Raw genomic sequence first — 23,659 nt, 5'->3', positions numbered from 1 at the left:
GTCTTTATGTGCTTTTGTGCAAAAGCAAGGACTGTCCCCTGTGAACACCATGAAGGTCAACTCTACTTGTCACTAAGTGCACTCAGAAAAGATGAAGCTATCTCAAGATAACTTTTTAAGACAGCCAGGGTCTTGCTGTGGAGATCCTTGGAGCTTCTGAGAGCTGACAGGTTTCCATATGATGTCCCCTTGGGAGCAGATAAAGTAGGGGTAGTCTCAGTTTTTGTACTCATGGACGGGAGATCAGTTTTGACCCCAATGATGTTCCAAACCCTCAGGAAACGTTAAAGTAGAGGTTCTCATGCTGGTGTTCTGGGATGATGGGGCTTGAGTCTGGTATGAAGCCCTTCTTTGTGCATCACACAGTGTGGCAGCTCTGTGGACCTGCTGTTTTATGTGCTGGGGTATGGTGAGGTATATGTTCCCAAGGACCAGCCAGGCAAAAGCAGTTGGACACTTGCAACTGGCTTTAGGGCCAAATCCAACCCGTCAGTCCTCATCTGAGCCATGCTGGTGAAGCTGGTGTGAGCTCATAAACCTGTTTCCTCTCTGAGATGGAAAGGATGTGCCCACCTGGACCATGAAATGAGCTGCTGGAGGCAGAACCCAGTTCCCACGTATGTTGTGCTTTTCTTAGGGTGGCAGAAGGAATTAAAACTTCCAAAAATGGGACAGAAATATATAAAAAAAGAGAAATTATTTTTGTAGTTGGGAAAAACCAGAGGAAGTAAGAGAGAGACCTTGAATGGATCTTTATTTTTGCTGCCAGTGGTCCCAGGATGAAGGCAGGACCCTTATTTATACACCCATCTGGTTTCTACCACAGGATACAGCAGCTGACAGGTTTCCACCAGGAGGGTTAGATTCTGTTAAAGCAGTGTTTTCTGCCGGAACATTTTTGGCTAACTTTGGGCACGAACGTGAAAGGCTCTGACAGCCGTGCTACGGCCACTCCATCCATTAACAGCACAGAGGCTCTGGAGGGGCAGGAGGGGCTGAAGGCACAGCTGGTGATGCTGAGCAGGGGCTGCCCTGGCTGCAGCTCCAAAAGGCTGCGCTGGGGAAGCCCTGGGTGCCTGCAGGCAGATGGGGCTGAGCAGTGGTGGCTGCGTCTGCCCACGCAGGCCCTGCTCTCCTGGGCCAACCACCCCTATTCTGACTTTCAGCCTTGCTCTAATCCGATTGATGGAGTGGCCAGAGATGCTGACGGGATTAGAGCTCAGCAGAATGACGAAGCACTTGGGATTTGCCTTCGTGCGGATCCCCGCGGCGCAGCAAAGGGAAATGGCTGCTTCTGATTTACAAGCTGCAAGAACTGTGCACTGAGGTGGAGGGTTTTCTCCACAGTCTGTAGCCACAGCTTGGCCTGGCATGTTTTTGATGGTGTCTAATATGTTGTGCGTGGTCCCACGCATTGGGATATCACTGTGGAGCCAGAGGGTGTTGGGCTCTGCTTCCCATGTGAGCGGGCAGGTGCCAGTTCTGTGGGCACCTCTCTTCTCTCCCCTAACCCGATGAGAACTGACAGAATTGCTCTTGGGGCGCCCACCTCCGAGGGGATGATGGTCTGGGCTCCTTGGCAGGTACAAATCACCCAGTGCTCACTGACTGACTGCTAGGTGGATTTGCACCATTTATAAATTTCATTCATTGCACTTAAAAAGGCTCCTTTTATTTCCCCCACGTGGAAAAAAAAAAAAAAAAAAACGAGGAAAATTAAAGCAAAGCATTTCTACACATCCTGATTGCTTTGTTTATGGGGACTGTGTCTCTAAATGCTCCAGGCTGAAGCACCGGTGCTGCTAATAGAGTAAATTGCAAGTACATCGCAGCAATCATCCCTGCTGCTTTCACAGGAACCGAGCACTCCCTCTTGAGTGAGCCTCCGATTTTAAGCCCTGAAAGAGCAGCTTGACGCCCTGTGACCTGCCTGGTAATGTTCCTAATCCACCTCTTTATAAATACGTTCCCGAGGGGATGTTTGGGCAGCGGGGGAGGATGGCGAGTGCAGCAGGCAGCATCTCCAGCCTCGCCTTGTGCTGTGCTTGCGGGAAGCTGATGGAGGTGGTCACAGGCTAAGTGGATTAAACCCGGGAACGTCAGCTCAAAAATAGGAGCTGCAGCCTGACATAAAGATCTTGAGAAGTGAGAGGATTTGCTGGTGACCGGCGCCAGCTCCCCAGAGGAAGTGAGGGAGGGTCGGGCCTCGCCGGAATTTCCCCTGTTGGCTGTGGGCACGGTCTGGAGATGCCCGGGGGATTCTCGGGGGATGGCTCTGCCTGGCTCCAAGCCCCGCAGCTTACACGAGTCCCTGCAAGATGCGCCTGGTGGAGCAAGATCCAAACAAGGTCCTCCGGGGGACTGGCTGCTCCCTCCTCCTCGCCCTGTCCTGCTTTGAGCCCACCACGTATCTGGGCTTGGTTGGGCATGGCAGTGCCTGACACCAAACCCTCTTCCAGAAGGATAACAGCAGCTGGAATTAAAAATAAGATGGAGACGCATTAAAAAAAAAAACAAACAAAAAACCACTAAAACCAAAAACCAAAAAACCTACCCCATTACAATAAGGAAAAGTAGGACTTAGAAATACAAATAAAGTAATAAGAATTAGCCTCCCCTCCTTGTGCTTCCCCAAACTTTTTACTCCTTCTTTTCTTCAGGCAGAGAATGATGTTTTTGGTGGCAGTGGCTGGTTTTACTTTCTGTCTTGTGCAGTGAGAGGGCATTTCCAGGCTTTGCTGATCATAGCAATAACCAAGCTAAGGACAGTTCTTGCTCCTCTATAATATCTGACATTTTTTGACTGCTCCTTTTGCACTTCATCCCATTTATTTGCTTCACATAGAGCAGTGTTAAACCTATCTTTAAAAAGTAGTTCCCCTTGCAATCTGAAATGTGTGTGGACTGACTGTTGGATAACTCAAATGCAGCTCCATGGTGTGTTGACCAAATAGTAAAGAATTGAAACTATTTAAAAAAGCCCCCAAAAAGCTCTTTGACCAAATACAATAATAATAATGATTTTAAGTTTGAAGCTACTAAATAGGGAAGATGGACAAATTAAAGCATGATGTGAGGGGTAGTGACTCTTTCAAGCTTAATATTACTATGATAACAGACATATCTTGCTTTATATAATTTTCCTAGATTTAAGAACCCAAAGGAAGCCCTGTTGGGTTTCACACTCATAGGCTCTGAGCTAAAAACCAGTGGCTCTGATCCCCCATCTGTCTTTCAGCCCTTTGGAAAGGTTAGTTTTGTCCCTTTGTCATAATACTGCAGGAGTTAACAGCTTAGGGATGGAAACATGTCTGAAAGTCTCCAGGAAGATAATACTTGGGAAGACAGGTTTAAGCTAAATAAGAAAGCAGATTTCATCGGCCTTCTTGGAAACAACCTGTCCAGAGACTTGTGATCCGTTTCTAAATTTGGCCTTTGCATTTTCCACGTACAGGAAGTGATGAAAACGGCAGCAGTAATCCCTGGGGAGTTTGGACACGCACATCAGAGGCTGAATGCCTTTGTTTGTTTAGGACTGCTGTAAGTTGGGTGTTGTAAACATGACTCATGACAAGTTTAATTAAGACAAAAAACATGGGAAATGTAGAGGAAGGTCACGCATCTTTCTTCACAGTTTTGGCAGCTGAAGATTTTTCTGAGAGATTTGAATGTGCTGCACCAGCACAGATATAAATACAGGTTTTATACTGATTTTCTTTTCCAAAATTATTTTTACCCTTGTTTTTTGGATGGTGCTAAAACAGTCTGAATAGAAGAAACCTGACCTAATGCATAAGCGCATTAACTTGTGGCAAGCCAAACTGCAGCTGATGAAAATAAAAGATGTGGTGAACATATGATAAAACTCCTAGTCAATTTGGTCCTGCCCCAGCAATGAAAAATTTACTCCTGGAAGAATTTGACTGAATGTATTAGACCCTCAAATGCACACTTGTCAATGCAGAACCTGCCTGTTTCTCAGATTTTCAAATACACATTTGGTGTTCAGTTGAGCACACTTGCTGATGGAGCGAGAATTTGTTCCAGACTAAGATTCACGTCTCTGCAGATGTTGTGTGGAGCCTCAGATTTCGGTTCAGACAAGTTTCTTCCTGAAACAGCTTATATGGAGAACAAAATAGTCCTTATGAGTTGGGAGGTACAGTGTTCTTGAAAAGATGGTGATGATACCCTTTTATGCAGAGTGGATAAAAAATTTCAGATGATGGGCGTTGACCTCAATGAACGTTTTGTTCATGGAGGCACTTCTGGGAACTTCTGGCCTATTCAAAAATCTCAGTGGTGCCCAGTCACAGCATAGTGCTTAATGCCTTACAAATAACAACATATGTTGGGATGATCTGCCTTAATATTGGCTACTTGAAAGCTGAGCATCCAGTTAAGTTTGTCAGCTGCACTCCTCCTCTTAAAAAAATGAGAAGAAGAGGCAGGTAGAAATATCTGACAGGAATTGATCCTGTGTCTGCAGTAGGTGCCTATTTCTAACCAGTGAAGCCAGACAAAGGAGCCCTGGTGATTAGCTGAGACTGCCAACCTAACTAATTTCATTAAATTAAATTAATCCCAGCCTCAGAGACAGGAGTACTTCTGCCAAAACACTCCTGCACATGCAGGACTTGTAAAAGCATGCTTCTTCAGGACTTTAGACAAGTTTATAACAAATTTCAAAAGTCTATTATCAAATAAAATTCTCTTGAGGGTTTTGAGGTCCAAGAAGAGCAGATTCATGCTGGTGTGGGCAAAACCCTCTAGGCACGTGAAATAGGTTAGCTGGGAAAGATTTAAAAATGTAAGATTTTTAGATTAACACAGCCTCTCGATTTTCTCTAGAACTTGTGCTTTTAGATCCTCCAGATGCATTTGAAAACTCCTTGGCCAAATTAAAAAGATTAAATTTATGAAACTGGGAAAGTGAAGTTTGGATTCTGAAGAAAGTTTGAAGTCACAGAACTTGCAGAGTCTATGCTAGGATCCAGAAATATTTTAAATTGCATCTAGATGAAAATTTCCAAGTAATTACACAAATAATGCCAATGTCTTTGAAAATCTACCCCCCCCCCCCCAATATCTGCCTTCTCATTCCCTTTAATACAAGCAGCAAAAAAACAAGTAATTTCAGATTGTCTGCTTGCCTCCATCATTAACATCCCATTCACATACAGCAAATATTCACATTTGAGTGAAGGTTTTGCATCGCTTACTGTCCAAAATGTATGTTTTAGATCATTGTGGTTATGTGGATGGATGGATTTATCAAAGGTTTCTCAATCCTTTCCCCTTTCCTTTTTCCTTTCCCCTTTCCTTTCCTTTCCTTTCCTTTCCTTTCCTTTCCTTTCCTTTCCTTTCCTTTCCTTTCCTTTCCTTTCCTTTCCTTTCCTTTCCTTTCCTTTCCTTTCCTTTCCTTTCCTTTCCTTTCCTTTCCTTTCCTTTCCTTTCCTTTCCTTTCCCTGATTTTTGCATGAAGATATTTTGCATTCATGTTAAGTGTGTTTGCAGACCAGAAATGCATGCACAGTGTGAATTTCTGGAAAAATTAATGGTGGGCAATTTTACTATCATTTTGAAATCCTGAGTGCTCTGTTTTTCAGGGATGAGCCTGGAAAGGCCAGTTATTTACAGGGACAGAAAAACATTGCAGACATAGAAAATGAAGCCCCACTCTGTTGTGCAAAATCCTTGTACATGCATAAAGGCTCTGAAAATCAGCGATGGGGAAAGGCCCTTCCTCTGGGAGCAACACGGACAGCAAGAGTGGATGCTCCCAGCCATTGCAAAATGAGGGTACATGTCAGTAATATCCTCCAGTCCCCCCTGCTGCAAGCTGTTGCACTGGGAACGCTGCAGTGGGATTAAACAATTCTCTGGAATGGATTAACCAAGGCATGGCTGCAGCCCTGCGCAGATCCCTCGGCTGGGTTGGTGTTCCTGCCCTTTGTGCACCACGGCCCCACAGCAGCTCTTGCCAGCCAGGCTTTGCTCCCTGGGCACAGCATTTTAGCACCAATGAAGATATGTGGACCTGGGTGGTTTTGTCGAAGTCCTGTGTCCCTGTCAGGCTTGGGATGTGTGGCAGGAAGCTCAGCATCCTGCAGGGTCCTGTCCCAACAGCCTGGCTGCAGCAAGTGAGCTGACCAGCACTGACTCATTAGCCTAATCAACTTGAGTGTCCTATGCATTCCTCTCAAAGCTCCTGCAAAACACAGAGTTAAAAGACAGATGAGCCCTGAAATGAAAGGGGAAGTATCGTATTTTACAACCAGATTTGAGAAAAATCCTATTCATAGCTCTTCTGGGACTGTAATGGCTTCTGAAACATATTTTGTCTTGAAAGCTGAACCAAGGATGCAAGTCAGAATGACATGACTTCTGTGGAATCTTCGTTTGCAAGAGGCAGAAAGAAGAAATGTGTATAATCAAAAAAAGAAAAAAAAAATTCTAATACCAAGGCAAGAATGCAGAATAGATTTGGTTTCACTCCCTAATTTTTATTTTTTGAAGTGACTATGTCTTTGGTTTTGTTTGTTTCTTTGTTTAGGTTTATTTTTTTTTTTTTTTTAGTAGGAGAGGCCATTTAAGGATAAGAAGAAATTCTGGATGATCAAAAGAAGGAATTCTCAGATCAGAATGGTACCACCAGTGGCTCTGGTCAGGTTGGTGTGCATTTCATTCTCCTGTGCATTTCATTAAAGTGGAATGATAATAACTAACGAATAAAGGACTCTGAGGCTCCTGCTGAGTCAGCTGAGGCAAAACTCCACTTTTAGGTAGAGAAATTTTACCTGAGTAAGAGCTCAACATAGACTATAAAATCTGGTCATGAAATCCCCAGCTAAGCTGGTAAGAAACCAAAATCCTTCAGACAGACAAGTAAAATAGGATTTCCATCCTCCATGGTTATTCATATCCTACTAATGAGCTCTGGCATCTGTGGCAGAATTATTAGAGGGGTATTGATCTCCTGCAAAATTTGGTGTGTAACAGTGATTTGCAGACATATAGAGAATATTGAATCCTTCTCCCTTGTTTTTTCCCAGTGGGCTGATCAGTTGGGCAGTACTGGAAAGGCAGATGGCATTTCCATTTCTCCTTTTCATCCATCAAGTGGTTATTAGATGGTCCATCCAATCAGTATGACTGGGGTTTTTTTCTCCCTTTTCACAAAAAATGTTATTGAATGTTGGTATTTGACACAGTCATATATTATAAAGCAAAAGTTTAATGAAGGGAACTGGTTATAAACAGGCCCTTGATCCTGAGTAGAATGAAAGCAATTTCTTTTTTGGTAGTTTTAAAAATAGCCAGTGCTGTTAAATGTATTTGTATTTCAATACATATTTTTCCTGCTCTTTTAAATGTCACTGCCTCCTCTGCTGAGAGTGTTACAACCTGCATCTGCAGGCAGGACTGTGTGGCAGTTTTCCAAGAAGAACAGTGCTGAGCACACCTGTACCACATTTCCCAGTGGAATTTAGATGTGATCTTACACATGATGACTGATGGCACGTTCAGCCAGAGCAGGGAGCAAACCCCAGGGCACCATTTCAGATCCACCATTTCTGCCTGACCCATTGGGGTCAGATGCTCCCAGGAGACTCCTTTGGGATGATCTCACACACATCTTAGAAGAAAATTAAGTTGTGTTGTCCTCAGGAAAAACCACTGCTGTCTTTTTCTGAGGGCTGCTCATGCCATTACAATCTGGAGCAGGGAACTGGATTCAGTGAGCTTGTGTTGTATGCCTGACCTCTTCCCCTTCTTTGGAAATGCTACCCAAATTTGGCTGAACAGTAAATGTCTATTAAAAAAAAAAATCCACCACTACATGATTCATGGAGACTTCTGACTCCAGAGCAGGGTTTCAGCAGTATAGATGAAGCACGAGACCACGTGCTGGAGAGGAAAACAAGATATTGAATAGCTGCTCATTAATCAAGTGCTGGGAACAGGGTGAGAGGGATATGGCGGTAAAATGTAGCAGGCAATTCTTACAATTAAAGGCTGTTTCAGGATGCAAATGTAGAGAGGGAGGTGGGGGAGTGAAGTGATATTACACAAGCAACCCTAATTTACACATGCCTTACTTCTGGAGTGCTCAACTTGGTAATTCTGCTGCTGCTCTATGGGCACAAGAGTGGTTTGTTTTTTTTTTTCCTATTGTACAGAGTGTTTTGCTGCCTTTCTGTTCCCTGTACTTCTCTGGCTTTAAAAGATGTGGAATATTTGTGACTGCCTTGTGCTGCGATAATGTGATTGCAGAGCTCTTTTCAGCTCAGTGGAAGAAATGAAAGGTTGGGCTCACTGCGAGCAGTTGCTAAGAAAGCAAGCAAGCAAGCCTATTTTAAGCTGTTCTACAGAAGCACATACTGCCTTGATTGGTTATTGATTCCAGTTTCATTATGGAGAAAGCATATTTTTAGCCACAAACATGGGCAGCCACATGTTGAGCTGCAAGTATGAGAACTGTAAGGCTCTGCTGCAGGCTGCACTGAGCCAAAGCATCCAAAAGGCTGAGGACCCACATTTCCCACTCCAGCAAATGGCACCAGTCTCTTGAGAAAAGTTTTCTTGGCTCCTTCAGCTATATTGAGCTTTGGATTCAATTCAGTTAGGAGTCGGCTGTGACTTGGATCTTGCAGGCTGTCCCTAGACTGGCAGATGAAACAAAGCCTCGGACTGTTTTGAGCATTGGAGCGTGACTGTCTATTCTGCAAAACTCTTGGACTGGTCCAGGGAGTGGTGGAGTCTGCATGAATTACTGCCCTCCCCAACAGCGCCGAGACATGCGAGCCTTTGAGAAGGTGCTATAGGCCCTGCTGTGCAGGATGGCTTTGGTGTCAGACAGCGTGCATGGGCACGTTCAGTGCTCTAGGAAGTGGCAGGTACACTCACATGAAGAAAGGACTCAGTGCATACACATAAATATGGGCAGCCTCACTTCCCAGGAATACACGGCGAGGTAATGCCTTACAAATCTGTGTGGATTTCAGTAGGCGCATGAGGGGAGCAGACTGGTACAAGCTGCCTTGGAGTGCATGGAAAGAAGAGGTGTTGGGGCTGCTTTTACCCCAGCTAAGCCAAACTGGAGGTTTGTGGCAATTCAGCAATAGCCAAGGGCAGGAAGAATTTGGGCACGGAACAGGAACAAGCCTGCGGACACTGGGCTTTTGATATATGCTTTCTTCAGAGCTGTGCCAGTTCAGTCATTAGTTGAGAATAAATAACAACAAAGTACCTCCCTGAATCAATGTTTGTAAGAACAGAGCCCAAGGTCAGGCACATTTAAAAAGGACACTTTTTCCCCTGAAGAAAGCCAGAGTCTGTGAAAATAAAAGACTTGGAAACTGTTAGCTATTTCCTGAAGGCTTTTCTCATTCCTTCTCATGCAAGTTAACGTGTACTTTTCCTGGATGGGAGTGGGTATTTATTTTTTTTTTTTTCAGAAGTATTGGAGATATCTTATTTTCCTTTTGAAGAAAGGTTCCAGACCCTGCAAAGTTTCTCAGTTTCATGGCCTGAAAGAACTGAAATGTGGTCACTTGTGTGGGCTGCAAAAGTCATCTGTTTGGGCCTTTTTTCAGAGGATATTTGAGACAGACACCCCACAACACTGAGAGAAAGGAGTCCTCTCAGTTCCTGTTGGCACTGGACCGCTACTGAGACAGTTGTTTCTGAAATTCCTGTACTGACCTACAGATCTAAACAATTATCCATCCAAATTCTGATAATCCTTTTGTCATCAGCAGGACTCTGGCCAAGGTCTGCAGTGACAGTTGTCTGGCCTGAAGACCCAGGTTTTCCTTTTGAGGTTGGCAGGAAAAAGGGCAGGTTACTGCTAGAATTTTTTCCTATTTAGGACTGGGTTATGGTCGAAATGCATGTCTTGATTCATATTTCACCAGTGTAAACCAGTCCCATCTCACATTAATGTTTTCTTAATATTTGACCAGTTGATCAATCTTCCTCTTTGGTTCAATGAATATTTAATCATGTATGTGAAATCAAACAACTTCAAAATGAGAGATTTGGAGCCATTCTCCCCAGCCACAGCACACAACTCTGTAATGACCAATAGAGGTATCAGAGATGTGTCAAGCCTCTACTCTGACTCAACTCAAAAGTTTGAGCCTGGACTTTTCCCACACTCTTTGTAGGGTCCCAAGCAAAGGAAGATCTTTTCTTGGTCTAGCCTTGTGGTTTGAGTCCAACCAGCTGCATTTTGATGACTGTCTTTATGTTTTTCAGTCAGGACTTGAACCTGGCCTCCCAGGTGACAGGCTAGTTTGGAGCCCTGTCATTCAGTGCTGTTCCCCAGGACAGGAGATTTGTTTTAGAGAGAGTTGGTTGAAGTGACTGAAGCAGAGCTAGGAGCTGAGAAGTACTGCTGGATTCCAGAACCTCTGCTCCTTCCTGGTCCTTGGAAGGGCAAGGAATGTACCTGGCATGCTCAGCTCCCCTCAGGCCTTGTATGAGGGTGACCTGATTTCTGGTCTGAGGACTGAGAATTCTCTAGGCAGCAGTGGGATGAGGAAGAGCATGGGATTGCAGTGCTAGCATGGACATGGGGGCTTGTTCCTTGGTATCTGGCCTTGGCACTGTGTTAGTTAATTCTACACTCAAACACATCTATGTTCTGGGATCCTCTTTCCCTTGAAGCAGTAAGAGGATAGATTTTATATCAGGAATATGATGCCATTTAGTAATGAGATGGAACAACTTTCTTGCACCATGCCGACCACCATAAATAAAGGAATTCAGACCATTGTTTTTGTTTTGAATGTACCATAACTCTGACTTCTAGAAGTGCTTCATTTATGTGGAAAACAGGATCAAATTTAACATCTAATGTTTCTCAATACTTCTCTGGCAGAAAATAAATTTCCAAAAGTAAGCCAAGACCACATCAAAATCATATCAAACCATGTCCATTTCTGCTTAATGATGCATCTTTGTATAGATCAGTTAGCACAAACACTTATTCATTCATCCTTTCACTAACCACTCAACCTGAAAAATATAACTGACATTTAAATGGTGCAGGAGGAGAGACAGGCAGGTTAGCCAGGCCGGAGATAGGGCCAGCAATTTCACCGTGTAACAGGAAGGCTCTCAAACACCCTATGAATTAATTGAGGCTGAACTAGAAGACATGGATTTTGCTAAGGTTAATAACAGCTGACAGCTTGACCTATTCCTGCAGTTTACTGTACCAGCATCAGTCCCAGGCTCTGCTTGTCTTCTCTCTCTGTCTAAGGATAGTGATGAGAGAGTTGAATGCCCATGGATAAGAAGCAGGGGGGGATGCCAACAAGGCATGTATCCTGATGGGAGTCTCTTACAGACCACCTGACAAGGGTGAAAAGGCAAGTGAAATATTCTGTAAGCAGTGGGGAGAAATCTCACAATCTCTGGCCCTTGTTCTTGTGGAGGACTTCAACTCATCAGACATCTGCTGGAAATACAGCACAGCAGACAGAAAACAGTCCAGGAGGTCCCTGGAGAATGTGAAAGATAACTTGGTCACAGAGCTGGTGAGGGAGCCAGCAAGGAGAGGTGTCCCCCTGGACGTGCTCTTTGTGAACCAAGAAGGGCTGGTGGGGGATGTGATGGTCACTGTGAGCCAGCCTGGGAAACAGTGACCAAGGAATGGCACAGGGTTTGGTTCTTGGGAAAGTAAGGAAGGTAGTCAGCAGAGATGCAACCCTGGGCTTCTGGAGGGCTGACTTAGGCCTGTTTAGGACACTGGTTGAGAGAGTCCCTTGGGAGGCAATCCTGAGGGGAAAAGGGGCCCAGGAGGGCTGGACATTCTTCAAGAAGGAAATCTTAAAAGTGCAGGAGCAGGCTGACCCCATATGCTGAAAGATGAGTCAGTGGGGAAGAAGAAGCTTGGATGTAAAGAGAGCTTTGGCTAAAACTCAGGAAAAAATGGGGAGTTTATGACTTTTGGAAGAAGGGGCAGGGAATTCAGGAGGAGTACAAGGATGTTGTGAGGTTATGCAGGGAGAAAATTAGAAGGGCTGAAGCCAAGCTAGAACTTGATCTGGCTACTGACATAAAGACAATAAAAATGTTTCTATCAATTCATCAGCAACACAAGGAGGGCTAAGGAGAATCTCCAACCTCCTGCAGGATGGCTCATGGCTTGGATGGGTGCACTGTTTGCTGGGAAAGATTGGTTGGATGACTGGACCCAGAGAATGGGTGGATAGAGTTAAATCCAGCTGGTGGCTGGCCACAAGTGGTGTCCCCAGGGTTCAGTTTTGGAGCCAGTCCTGTTTAATTTCTTTATCAACAACCTGGGTGAGGGGATTGAGTGCCCCCTCAGTCAATTTTCACAGGACACCAGTTGTGTGGGTGTTGGTCTGCTGAAAGGCAGGAAGGCTCTGCAGAGGGATCTGGGTGAGCTGGATCGATAGGCCAAGACCATTTGTATGAAGTACAGCGTGGCCAAGTGCAGGGTCCTGCCCTTGGGTCACAACAACCCCAGGCAGAGCTACAGGCTGGGGGCAGAGGGGCTGGAAAGCTGCCCTTTGGAAAAGGGCCTGGGGTGCTGGTCAACAGCAGCTGAACATGTGCCAGCTGTGCCCAGGGGGCCAAAAATGTCAATGGCATCCTGGCCTGGATCAGAAAGAGTGTGGCCAGCAGGACCAGGGCAGGGATTGCCCCCAGCAGTTGGCACTGGTGAGGCCACACTTCAAATCCTCAGTCCAGTTCTGGGTCCCTCACTACAAAAAAGACATTGAGGGGCTGGAGTGAGTCCAGAGAAGGGTTGGAGCACACATCTTATGAGAAGCAGTTGAGGAAGCTTGGATTGTTTAGCCTGGAGAAAAGGAGGCTTATGGGGAACCTTATCACTCTCTATGACTGTCTGAGGTTGTAGAAAAGAGAGGTTTGTTCTCTTCCCTCAAGTAACAAGCAGTAGAAGAGATAACAGCCTCAAGGTGTATCAGACAAGATTTAGATTGGATATTAGGAAAAATGATTCACTGAAAGGGTTCTCAAACATTGGAAAAGCTGTGCAAGGAAGTGGTGGAGTCCCCATCCCTGGATGTATTTAAAGGACATGTGGCACTTAGGGACATGGTTATTGGTGGCCTTGGGATTGTTGGACTAATGGTTGACCTTAATGGTACTTTCCAACCTAAATGATTCAATGATTCTGAATATCCAGTGCAGGATTTAGCCTCTGTACAGAGCTGGGAAGTACCATCATTTGAATGTTGCTGCCCAGCCCTGGTCCCCACTGCTGGGTATACCCAGTACATGTCTAGGACATCTCCACCTGGCTCCCCATGGGTGAGGGTCCCTCACCCATGCTGTGGGAAGCACAGGGCTCATGCTGATGGTGGAGCTAATGGGGTGTGAGTGAATATTGAGGCTTGTCATGTGGATATTATAGCTTGTGAGTGTGTTTGCCAGCTGCTTCTATGACCTGAAGTGAGACTCTGTCTACAGGGGTCCATTAGGAGACTTTTCATGCTGTATTTATTCTTGGAGAAAAGACATTGAAACAACATGACCTGAAACAGACTAGCAAATCTGAAAACTATAGAGTAAATTACCACAGGGAAAAAGCACTCTTTGCTCAGTGCCTGCCTGGTAATGATGCTTTCTTGCTCTTCTGTTTGTTCTGACCTAGTGTTTCTTTGCAGGCAGCATAAGGCCAGTGGCAAAAGTACATCTCACAAGAACCAATTGGCTCCAGGTGTGGATTTCACAGTTGTTATCACTGTCTGTTATCACCATGCAGCTTAATGAGGCACAAGCCAGAGCAGCTTGAAGTCTCAGGTGATTTGTGTTTGCAATGCATTTTGAAGGCCATATCTTGAGCTCTGGGTGAGGCTTGAAGGCACACACCAACCCTGCCAGGTGGAACCTGAAAAGTGATCCTTGCAATTGCTGTCTCTACAGGAGTCATTGGACTGTCAGAGTAGAGAGGAAAGGATAGGAAGGTGCAGACTGAGGGCAACACTGATATGGACACCATTCCTCTTCAATGCCAGGGTTGGACCTCTTTGTCTAGGACAATACATGCACCAGGATAGCCATGCAGAAGAGTCAGATCTCCAAGCTGAGGCAGAAATAAGGATTTTGTCACAAAACAGACCTAAGCATAGTCGTGTGTGGCTGGTAATATGTGGAAGATGCTGATGCTGGGAGCCTCATCTGTCTGGGTTGTAGTTTCCAAAACACAATTGCAGTTAAAGTGTTCAGCAGTAGTGTTGCAAAGGTGTGGAAGGCTTAGGTACTATGTGTAGGATTCATCGTGCCACTCATTGGCAATCCAATGAGTCTGAGGTTCTCCTTACCATCCATGGAAAGCAAGGTTCATTTAGCTGAGCTTACCTTAGGATGTGATGCCTTTCTCTATGGAAGTACCTCTTTCCCCTTCTCAATTAGAAAAAAATCCTGGAAACAACTTGCTCTGACCTGTACATGTTTCCTATAAATGTCTAAGTGGGACCAGATGGTTGCTACCACCCATGTAGAAAGGAGACCACCAATTTGAGCTACAAATAGGAGCAATGGATGCTGGTCCTTGGCTTGTGCTTTTGATCCTGCCATGGAGCTGGTCTTGGCTTTCCAAATTGTAGCAGAAGTGCAGCTGGCAATAACCCAGTGATTTTTCTTTATTACTTTACACCAGGTTGTGCTAAGCAAAAACTGCTGATGTTAAGGGATATTCTGGGTGCCTTGTACAGGTATTTTTCACTCCTGAAGACTGGTAGGCAGAAGTTTAATCCCTCTCCTAGAATTACTTGCTTCCTCTGTTGTACACAAAATTGAGTTGGCTTGCTTCTGTTTGAGTCTGCACAATGTTAGAATACAAGGGCAGCAGTGCAGATTTCTGTGCTTTTTCTGTCCTGCCTCCTTTCCTATTAGTTTCCTATTATATTTCAGCTCCCTGCTTGTGTCTGCATGCTCACTCTGATCTGGGATCCCTGCCAGCTGCTACAGCCGTGTCCCAATGCCAGCTGGGATGTGTAGGTGCAGTGATAGGATGATGCTCATAGTACTGGGCATTTATTTTTTGACATTTTGCAGAAAGCAATTTCTCTGTGAGCTCTCAGCCTCTTCAAGAACATGCTGTTAATGGGCTTACTCCCAAAGGCAAAGATCTTTCCCATCTCCCATTTTCCTGGATTTTGGGATCTCATGGATTTCTGTGAGATGTGTGGGCATTTGGCACTTCAGATTAACAAGCTCTGTTCCTGCCAAAGCAGATATTTGCTGGCACACGCTGTGCCCACATGGGAAGAGCTGCTTCCAGAAATCATGCTCTTAGGAGCCTCAACCCAGTGCTGGGAGTTCCTGTGACTGGATCAGGCTTTGCATTTATTTACAGACTAAAAGAATGGTTGATTTTAGTCAGACCCTCTATGAGCATGAAGAAAAACAAAGCTGAACATCTCCTCTCAATGTTACCAACTGGTCCTATTGTACAGTGGTTTTGTCAGCAAGTTATTTAAGATCTTAATCCCTTTCAGCTATTAGGGGGAACTCTGAGGTAGAGTGAGACTGGAAAGAGAAGTGATTTTCATTTGGATTTTCTTTTTTTTTCCTCTAGTGCTGTAACCTGATGAAGAGGCAATGGCATTTCACAATGTGTACCGCATTCACAGCTACCTGCTTAAAATGTGGAAGGTGGAGGGGTAAGAAGAAAAGACTCCTTTAAATCTGTAGAGGAACTCTGGTGCCTGTAAGGGCTATTTGAAGAAGAAGTAAAACCACTTTATCTTGTTAATCTATTTCTGCATTGTAACTTATGCTGCCATTCACACAGTGTCAGAAAGCTATTGTAAACCCTTGTATAAACCCACCCTGTGGACTTGAGGGGCTTGAGTCCATGGCTCTGCCAGGCCTAGAATATTTGGGATAGGATAATAGCAGGTTTCACTCTTAAAAGTTTTTTTTTGGAGGGGTTAATGCACAGGAGGAAGAATGTTAATGATTCCCAACAGACCACCTACTTAGCTGCTAGCAATAGGCAATCTCTAGTGTGTGCATCCTGGTAGAGACAGGTTGAAAAGGGCTTTTCTGGGTTGGAATTGGATAGGCATGTGGTCTCTGAGCTTGTTGCCTTGGCTAAGCTCACCCAAACATTTGTTTTTGGTTGTTCTGCAGGTAAATCTGGTAGAGGTAAGTTCTGAAAAGAGATGTGAAATATAAGGTAGGAGGTTTTACAAATTATTTTTGCAAGGCACTCCATGAAATGCTAGATCAGTGAGATATCTGAGAAGAAAGCCCAGGTGGGAAATTGCTTCAGAGCAGCAGCTGGAGGAAAGTTACCATTTCTTTGGGCATTGCCACTCACAAGAAGGAAAGCCAGCTGGACAGCTCAGGAGGATTAATGTACTGGGAGCAACACGGGAACAGGCAGAATAATGACATAAAGGAAAGATGCTTGAGGACAAGCTTTGTCTCAGCTAACACTAAACATTTAGTCATCTAGGCTCTCTCTGTGGTCAGCAGAGCATGGCACTTTGAAGCCATGATTCATCTGACCTATTTTGGTCACTATCCTACCTAGGATGAGGTGAATTGCACTTTATCCATGCCTGTTTCTTCCTCTTGGTACTAAGAAAGCTTCAGGCACATAGCCTAGATACAGACATCTGTATTTTAGACACGTCAGGGGAGGTGAGACAAATCCTCCTTTGCACATGGAGTGGGACTGTGAGAGAGGACATGGATGGCCACATGGCACCCTGTGAATCTGGGACAGCATCCAGCCACCCTCTGCCCTTGTCTTCAGGAGAGATGAGGAACCAGAATGAGAGAGGATGGAAACCAAAAAAGGAAGAGAGAGGAAAGAGAGCAGGGAGCTCTGTTTCATCCATGTTGTTTCAGCTCTCATTTAATCCTCCTGCAAGGAATAGGAGAGATGTGGGCTGAGGAGAATAATGCAATAAATTAGAAATGGGAAAATGTGTATTACAAGTTTTGCTAAGATGTGAGCTTCTTCATGAACAACCAACATTATTATAACTATCAACTAAAAAAGGAACAGTGACATTTTATTATTATAATTTTGATCTAAAAATTGCTTTCCAAAATCTTTATGGACTATCTTAAACTTGCTGAAATGTATATTTTGCACTGAAAATCAGGTTTTGCATGAGCAGAAAAAAAGAAAGCTTTTGTGATGACTGCAGCACAAATTTCTGTGAATGGGTCTTTAAGCTGCATTGCCAGAAATGTCATGAATCTGCTCAGAACTCCAAGGAAGGGAAGTGGTTTGAAATTCCTAACACTGCTCTTTCAGCCAGAATAGCCATTTTGGGTGTACTTCACATGAAGCATGGCTTCAGGGCTTGATATGTCTTCATGCTGGGCCCTGTATTGTGCCAAGGAACTTCTCAGTGTTTAACAAATAATAATAGATATAAGCTGTGTAAGCATATGTGAATCTTCATGTTATAATTTCACGTGTAGAAAAATGATCTCATAGGCACATAGGAAACAGAGCAGATGGTAAAATGTGTGTTGGACTACACTCAGGCTGGAGACTAAATCTCCCAGACAATAAAAGCACAAATGCTGGAGGGTCCCCTCCAGCCATGCACACGAAGTACTGCCTCCTGAACTGAGGTGGGGGAGCACAGATCAAAACAGATTAAGAGGCCACCTTTGATCTGTTGTTTTCTCCTATTACTGCAAGTTGCAGCACTGTGGTCTGTCATTCCCTGTGTGGATATTCAAAGGTGTGTGTGCATGGACAGCCCTCAGCTGGGTTACTGGGAGATGAGTACCCAGCTGCATTATTCCAGTTTTGAACATTGCAATTCCTCCCATTTCAGGGGTATTTCACCTGCAGTGAAACTGTCTCACTAAGGTGCTTCTTGATGAAGTCTTATAGCTTAACCCTGCTTTTTTCCTCCAGAGACCATCCTTGGTGGAGACAGATGAGTCCTAGCTCACACTCCTGTTTTAAGGCACGAGTTTCTCTCAGAGACTAGGGCCAAGCTGCAGCCCTGAGCAATAACAAGGGAAGCTGGGAAAATTTGGAATAACCATGAGTTCAAAATTTCTGCTGGAAGAGCAAAACTGAGAAATGGGGCCATGCCAGATTGCAAGGAAATTTTCCTCTGTATACTAGCAAAACAGATACCAGCAGAGCACTGTAAAAGCAAACCACAGCAAACAAAGCCTCTTCCCAACATATTTCTCACCAGAAAGTTTGTAGGTAAACAAAAGCTGCACATGTCAGGTCTGTTATAAGAGTAAGCTGAGCTGGAAGATTTCTTCAATTATATCAGTGTAAACATTCTGAGAGCAGATCTGGCCTGTTAGTAGCCCCTGACTGATGTACAATATTAGATTCCTGCCTGCGTCAGGAGAAAAAATATCTTTTGCTGTCATTACAAGGTTTTTTCTCCTCTCTCTTTGCTACAGGATGCCTGATGGGCTATTCTGGAGGGTTAAATACAAATCATCACAGTGCTTTATTGGATCAGCTTCTCTACATTGGGCAGATGACGTGCTTGAGAGACCAAATCAGCTACATCTATCCACTGGCAGCTTCCATTCAATGGCAGTGGCCTTGGCACAGCTATCCAGGATTTCACCTCAGAATTCAGGAAAAAATTGCCACAAAATTGGAGGAAATATGATTTGAAAATGGAAGGAGGGGCAGTGAAAGTTTTGTGTTGGGATGCTGAGATGTCAATGCTGAGATGCATTGGACTAGTAAGATCTATGATTTGGGTTTGGGGGTTTTTTGTTTGTTTCTGTATTTTTGTTTTTTTTTTTTTTTTTTTTTTTTTTATGAACAGTTAATCTGTTAGTGGGCTAATAAGTTAGTTCAAAGCACTGACCCCTGGAAGACAGTGTCTAGATCCTGTCTTTTCCATTCACCTTAGTGTATGTCTTAGAGAAATGCCTTTGCACCTCTCTTCTCAAAAGTAATCCAGACCTAAAGGTGTCTGCTTACATGATCATTTATTCATCCAGACCACAGCTGGCACCCAGAGTCCAAGGAGGAGCACTGGAGTTAGAAATTGCAGCCTGCTCTCAAGTAAGCCACTCAGAGGTTTTAACTGGTGTGGGTCAGTGGGAGATAGGGACAGAGGGAGGAGGTGGGAGGTGCTGTCTTGAGAGGAAACTGTGTTTGTGATCTCTCTAACTTGCCTTCTTGACAACTGGAGGGGGATTTTCCTAATAGAAAACCTGTGAGCTATATGAGGAGGGTAATCCACTTGACCCTTGCCCTCTCCTAAGCCTTTAAGTCATCATAACATTTCATTTCTTACCAGCTGCAGGACCACTTCTTGGGATTCATTTTGCCTGCAATGCAAAACCAGCATTGTTTAGCCAGGAGGGAGATCAGAGTAGGGGTGTCAGAGCAGGGTACGTGAGTGGGGACATAGCAATCATATTTGAAGAGGGTGAGAGCTGGTGGCAGCGAGGAAGATAAACAGGGTGTGTTTGTGCAAGTGACCTTATTTATTTCAGCATCCTGAGGAGGGACCAAATGTACTGCATTGAAGGAAGTCAGTCCACACACATATGGGAGCGGGTCCAGCACTCTGTGGCTGGCACCAGCCCAGGCACTGTTTGCAGGGTGACAGCCTGGGGTTCCCAGAGCAGCTGCTGTCCTCAGCACTGGCTTTGGAGAGGTCTGTGCATTACAGGCAGGGCTGAGATGGGCAGGGTGGTTGTTCAGAGCTGGAGGGAAGGGCGTTCTGCTCTGGCACCCCCTGCCCTGCGTGGCAGGCTCCAGCAGTGGGGAGGACCCAGAGCCCCCCTGGCACTGAACAGACCCCCCTGAGCAGCTGATTCAAAATCCTGATTTGTTACTTCAGCATTTGGCTGCTGAACGGCTCACAGACCAATCCTGACATTATCTCCTTTTAATACTGTATTTGTTATCCTCTGAATATTTTGGGTGGGTAATTACCCAGTGTGTACTGCAGAGCCCAGGAATATTTGCTTTGGCTTTTCTTCCTGGTTAGTTAGGGTGTGCGGTTTCTGGCCTAGATCTCATGGCATTGTTTCTGACTACGTAAATGAAATTTTTATACAAGAGAATAATGAATACAGACCAGAGAATAAGGCACATCCTGTGGCAATTTCACAAAGGCAATTTTTCTTGCTAAAACCCATAAGGGGCTCAGCAGTTGTGATTATTTACACATGTACTTAATGGCTGTCCACATATGACTGATACAGGATAACAGACACCTAGTAACCAGAGACAGCTGGTTTGGTGGGTGCCTTGAATCATCCCTGGTTTTGTCTGTTTTCTTTCCCTCTCCTCTTTCCTGTTTGACTATGGAGGCACTTCCAAGGATGAGGAAGAAAACCTTCATTTAAAACCGCATGAAACCCAAGGCTGGGTGTAACCAGCTTCAAATCCAGACAAGAGTCAGCGTGTAACTTCATGTGTAAATATTTTTGTCGTCCAGCATATCATATGGAAGGGGTGGCACTTTAAAACACACAGAGGATTGCTGCCACACATGCAATAATGTGTGCACTCACACCCCTTGGTGTACACAGACTTTGCACTGCACCCAGTTTGGCTGTGGTGCCAGCAGCAGCCCAGCTGTGGTGAAGAAAGCTCAGCCTGAATGTTCCCTCAGCTCACCATGAGCATTCTATGCCCTGTGTTGAGACCTACTTTGCCATAGCTGAAATGGCTGTGAAAACTGGCTGTTTTAAAGAGTTTATCTGCACTAGGTGTCAGTCAGAGTGATTATTCTACTCTATGCAAAAGCTAAAGAGTTTGCTTTTTCTGAATCTTTGAATGTGGTCTTGTGGCTATGTTAACACACACATGACTTCAAGACATTGAAACTTCAGTATCAAGTGTCAGAAATGTATGTCCAAGCCCCAAGTGTGATCCTGCTACTGAGACAGCAGCTGTTGCTAGAGTTCAATCTATCACTTCTCATCCCACAAACAAATGACAAATGTTCCTGAGGGCCTTTTAAAAGTAAAAGAGATCAAATATAAGAAAAAAAAATATTTTGAATGCATCTAGAAAATAATCTTGGTAAAACACTGGAAACCACAAATTCCACTGACATGGGATTTTATTATTTGCAGGTGCTTTTGTTTACTGCCTGTGCAGGTCCAGACCTTGCCTTGGGTATGCAGTGAGGACTTGCTGCAAGAGGACGTGAGTGGAGATGAGGAGGTAGGGGTGGATGTTCTTTGCAAATTACCAAACTCACTGCTCGTGAGAGAATGGAAAACCTTTTCCTGACAAAGAAGGTTCCACAGGGTTTGAAGGCAAGGCTTGCCTGTCATCCACACAGCAAGGGAGCTCTGATAGGCGAATATCTTGTGCCATGATGCCGCCTAAGCTTGGGAAGCAATACAAGCCAGCAGGGGTGATGCCTTCACTAGCTGCCTTGTCAGCCACAGTGCTCCCTTTCCATCACTGCACCCCATTCCTGAGGTTAGGATGGATGCTGGTGTGAGCCCCCCTATCAGAGGCTGACAGTTGCTCAGAAATCCTGGCTCTGAGTGGGTGAACAAACGGGTGGCTTCAGGGTGGGTTGAAAATACAGCCCCGTCCTCAGTGTAACCTTTAATCTTGATTAAAAACCTTCCAGGGCCAGGCAGCCTGGGCTGCATCCTTTGTTCAGTTCTGGCAGTGGCTCTTGCATTCCCTAATCCCTGTTAATATCACTGCTTGTCAAAGAAGATTTGTGCCTTTCCTGGAAGATGGACGCCTGTTTTGTACCAGCCGGGGGAGAAGGAGACGCCTCATCAGCTGCTGCTGGGAACAGCGAGTAGCAGACAAGAAAGGCATCCTGTTTTCTGGGGAGAAGGAGTGGGAGGTGGGCGAGCATCTGGCTCTGACTATTAACTCTGGCTGCTAGCACTGCTCCTGTGTATTCGGGATGCAACACAATCCTCTATTTTAACCATGCACAATCCATGAACCTCTCCTGGCAGCATTTGTGGCCAAGGTACCAACATAGTATCCTGGCCAAGCTGCAGGACAGATTATGCTCTGCTGACCTATATTCCCCTAAAGTCATTTTCAATTAGTGTAGTAGTTAGTCCCCCTTTGTGCACCAATAAATTTCTCCCTGCCATAATGTTGAGCTGAGACTCCAGCAGCCATGCTCTCTTGGGGGCATTTTGCTGCCTCTTCCAAGCAGACAGAGAAAAGGCCTGGACATGCATTGCTGCTCAAGCAGCAGTCTCTGTTGCTAAGCCTGAGGTCAGACCACAGTTCTTCTCAGTCTGGTCAACTCATGTCTCACCCCCCTATCAGGGGGTCCTTCCTGGAATGTGGAAGACCTTCTCTGGCTCAGTCATGGCAGGAACTTGGTACCACATCCTGGGAGATGGTTCTGCTGTTATCAGGATGCCTTTGATGTGGGGATTTTTTTCTCTCTTCTGCTGTCAGCCACTTCATTTGCTGCAGGCATGGGGAGAGGCAGGACACTGCAGCGTGATGCCAAGTGCTGGTAGAAGGAAGGAATCACACCATGGCTCTGGCTGGTTGCCTGCCAAGGTGACTGAGCTGGCACATGTGGGTTCCCTGGAGGCTCAGGGTTCCTGCTGGCCCAGAGGAAGCACTGCTCACCTGGCCTCTGTTGCTGTGTGGTGCATCCTGCATCAGCAGTCCAAGCTTCAGAATAAACACACCATCATTGCTCTGCATTCCTGCCCAGGCCCAGCCTCACCAGCCAACCCCCAGCAGGGCAGATGTAAAGGCAGCTGTGGCTCACAATGGCACTAAGGAGAAGGATGTCCCAGGTTCCACTGAGGATATGTGTACCAGGAGCTCCCAGGGCAGTGTGTCTCCAGCTCAGCACAGGCAGGCTCTTGCTGTCAGCTGGTGACAGCTCAGCAAGGTGGCTTTTGCCATCTGGAATTGGCAGCAACTTCTGCTGCAATCTCCATTAGGTGGCTCAGGGAGTCTGGCCAGGGCTACAAAATGTGAGAAAAGGACCCCAAAGTCCACTTGGTCTGTGCCCTTGGCAAGGCAGGATTGCATGTGTCAGTGCATTTAGAGAGTCCTCCTCGGAATCGCTTCTGTCACTATCCCTTTCCTGGCCACTGCCCACGCAGCAGCTGAGAGGCAGCTAATATAATTAGCAAGGCTTAATGAGGGACAGCGCTGTTGGCCAGAGCTTCCAGTGGAGCTGCTGAGCTCTGTTTGCATCAGGGCAGAACCCATTCTCTTATCAAACAGCTGTCTCAAAAACGGGATGAGATTTTATCCTTTGCTTTCAGGTTTAATACAGAAAGCTGTGATTCAGCTTTGTGCAGAAAGCTGATCATCAGGCTTCCAGAAAATCTGACCCAGCTGGGATCTCCCCCACACAAGCAAACTCCTGGGCATGAACGGTGCCTTGGGCAGCAGTGGGACACGAGGACTACGATGGAAGAGTTTCTAAATCATTACCGTTGTTTATTCATAGACATTGAATATTTTTATGTTCAACAGTTTCTTTGGATTTCTGGTGTTAATGAACTGTATAAAATACATACATAATCCTCCTTCCTTTTCCATGAAAATGTGACATTTTCTTGCCTACAGATTTTGAATTTTGCCTTCTCGGTTGCACAATACAAAAAAAAAAATGGCCTGCATAATGAAAACCAGAAACCTCATGGCTTGAGATGTTCTTCAATATGATGAATGGATAAAATTAATTTGCTTTGGAGCCAT

The 23,659-nt window shown here is 45.1% G+C and overlaps 2 long non-coding RNA genes across 3 annotated transcripts in view; one reads left to right on the top strand and one right to left on the bottom strand.

Annotated features, from left to right (window-relative positions):
• Window positions 1–1,771: 1,771 nt before the first annotated feature.
• The window catches only part of LOC143693467 (uncharacterized), a 151,272-nt gene continuing 129,384 nt past the window's right edge, over window positions 1,772–23,659 (bottom strand). For both annotated transcript variants that reach the window (XR_013181162.1, XR_013181163.1), the window contains exon 3: window positions 1,772–2,473. This is a non-coding gene — a long non-coding RNA (uncharacterized LOC143693467). The remainder of the gene's footprint in view (window positions 2,474–23,659) is intronic.
• LOC143693466 (uncharacterized) lies at window positions 1,844–23,368 on the top strand. Its single transcript, XR_013181161.1, has 7 exons — window positions 1,844–1,933; window positions 6,580–6,671; window positions 15,587–15,671; window positions 18,415–18,708; window positions 18,973–19,036; window positions 21,070–21,160; window positions 23,221–23,368. It is a non-coding gene; the product is annotated as an uncharacterized LOC143693466 (long non-coding RNA).

This window comes from Agelaius phoeniceus, chromosome 2, assembly GCF_051311805.1.
Source record: "Agelaius phoeniceus isolate bAgePho1 chromosome 2, bAgePho1.hap1, whole genome shotgun sequence".
Classification (NCBI taxonomy): Eukaryota; Metazoa; Chordata; class Aves; order Passeriformes; family Icteridae; genus Agelaius; species Agelaius phoeniceus.
This window is presented reverse-complemented; position numbering and strand designations above follow the sequence as displayed.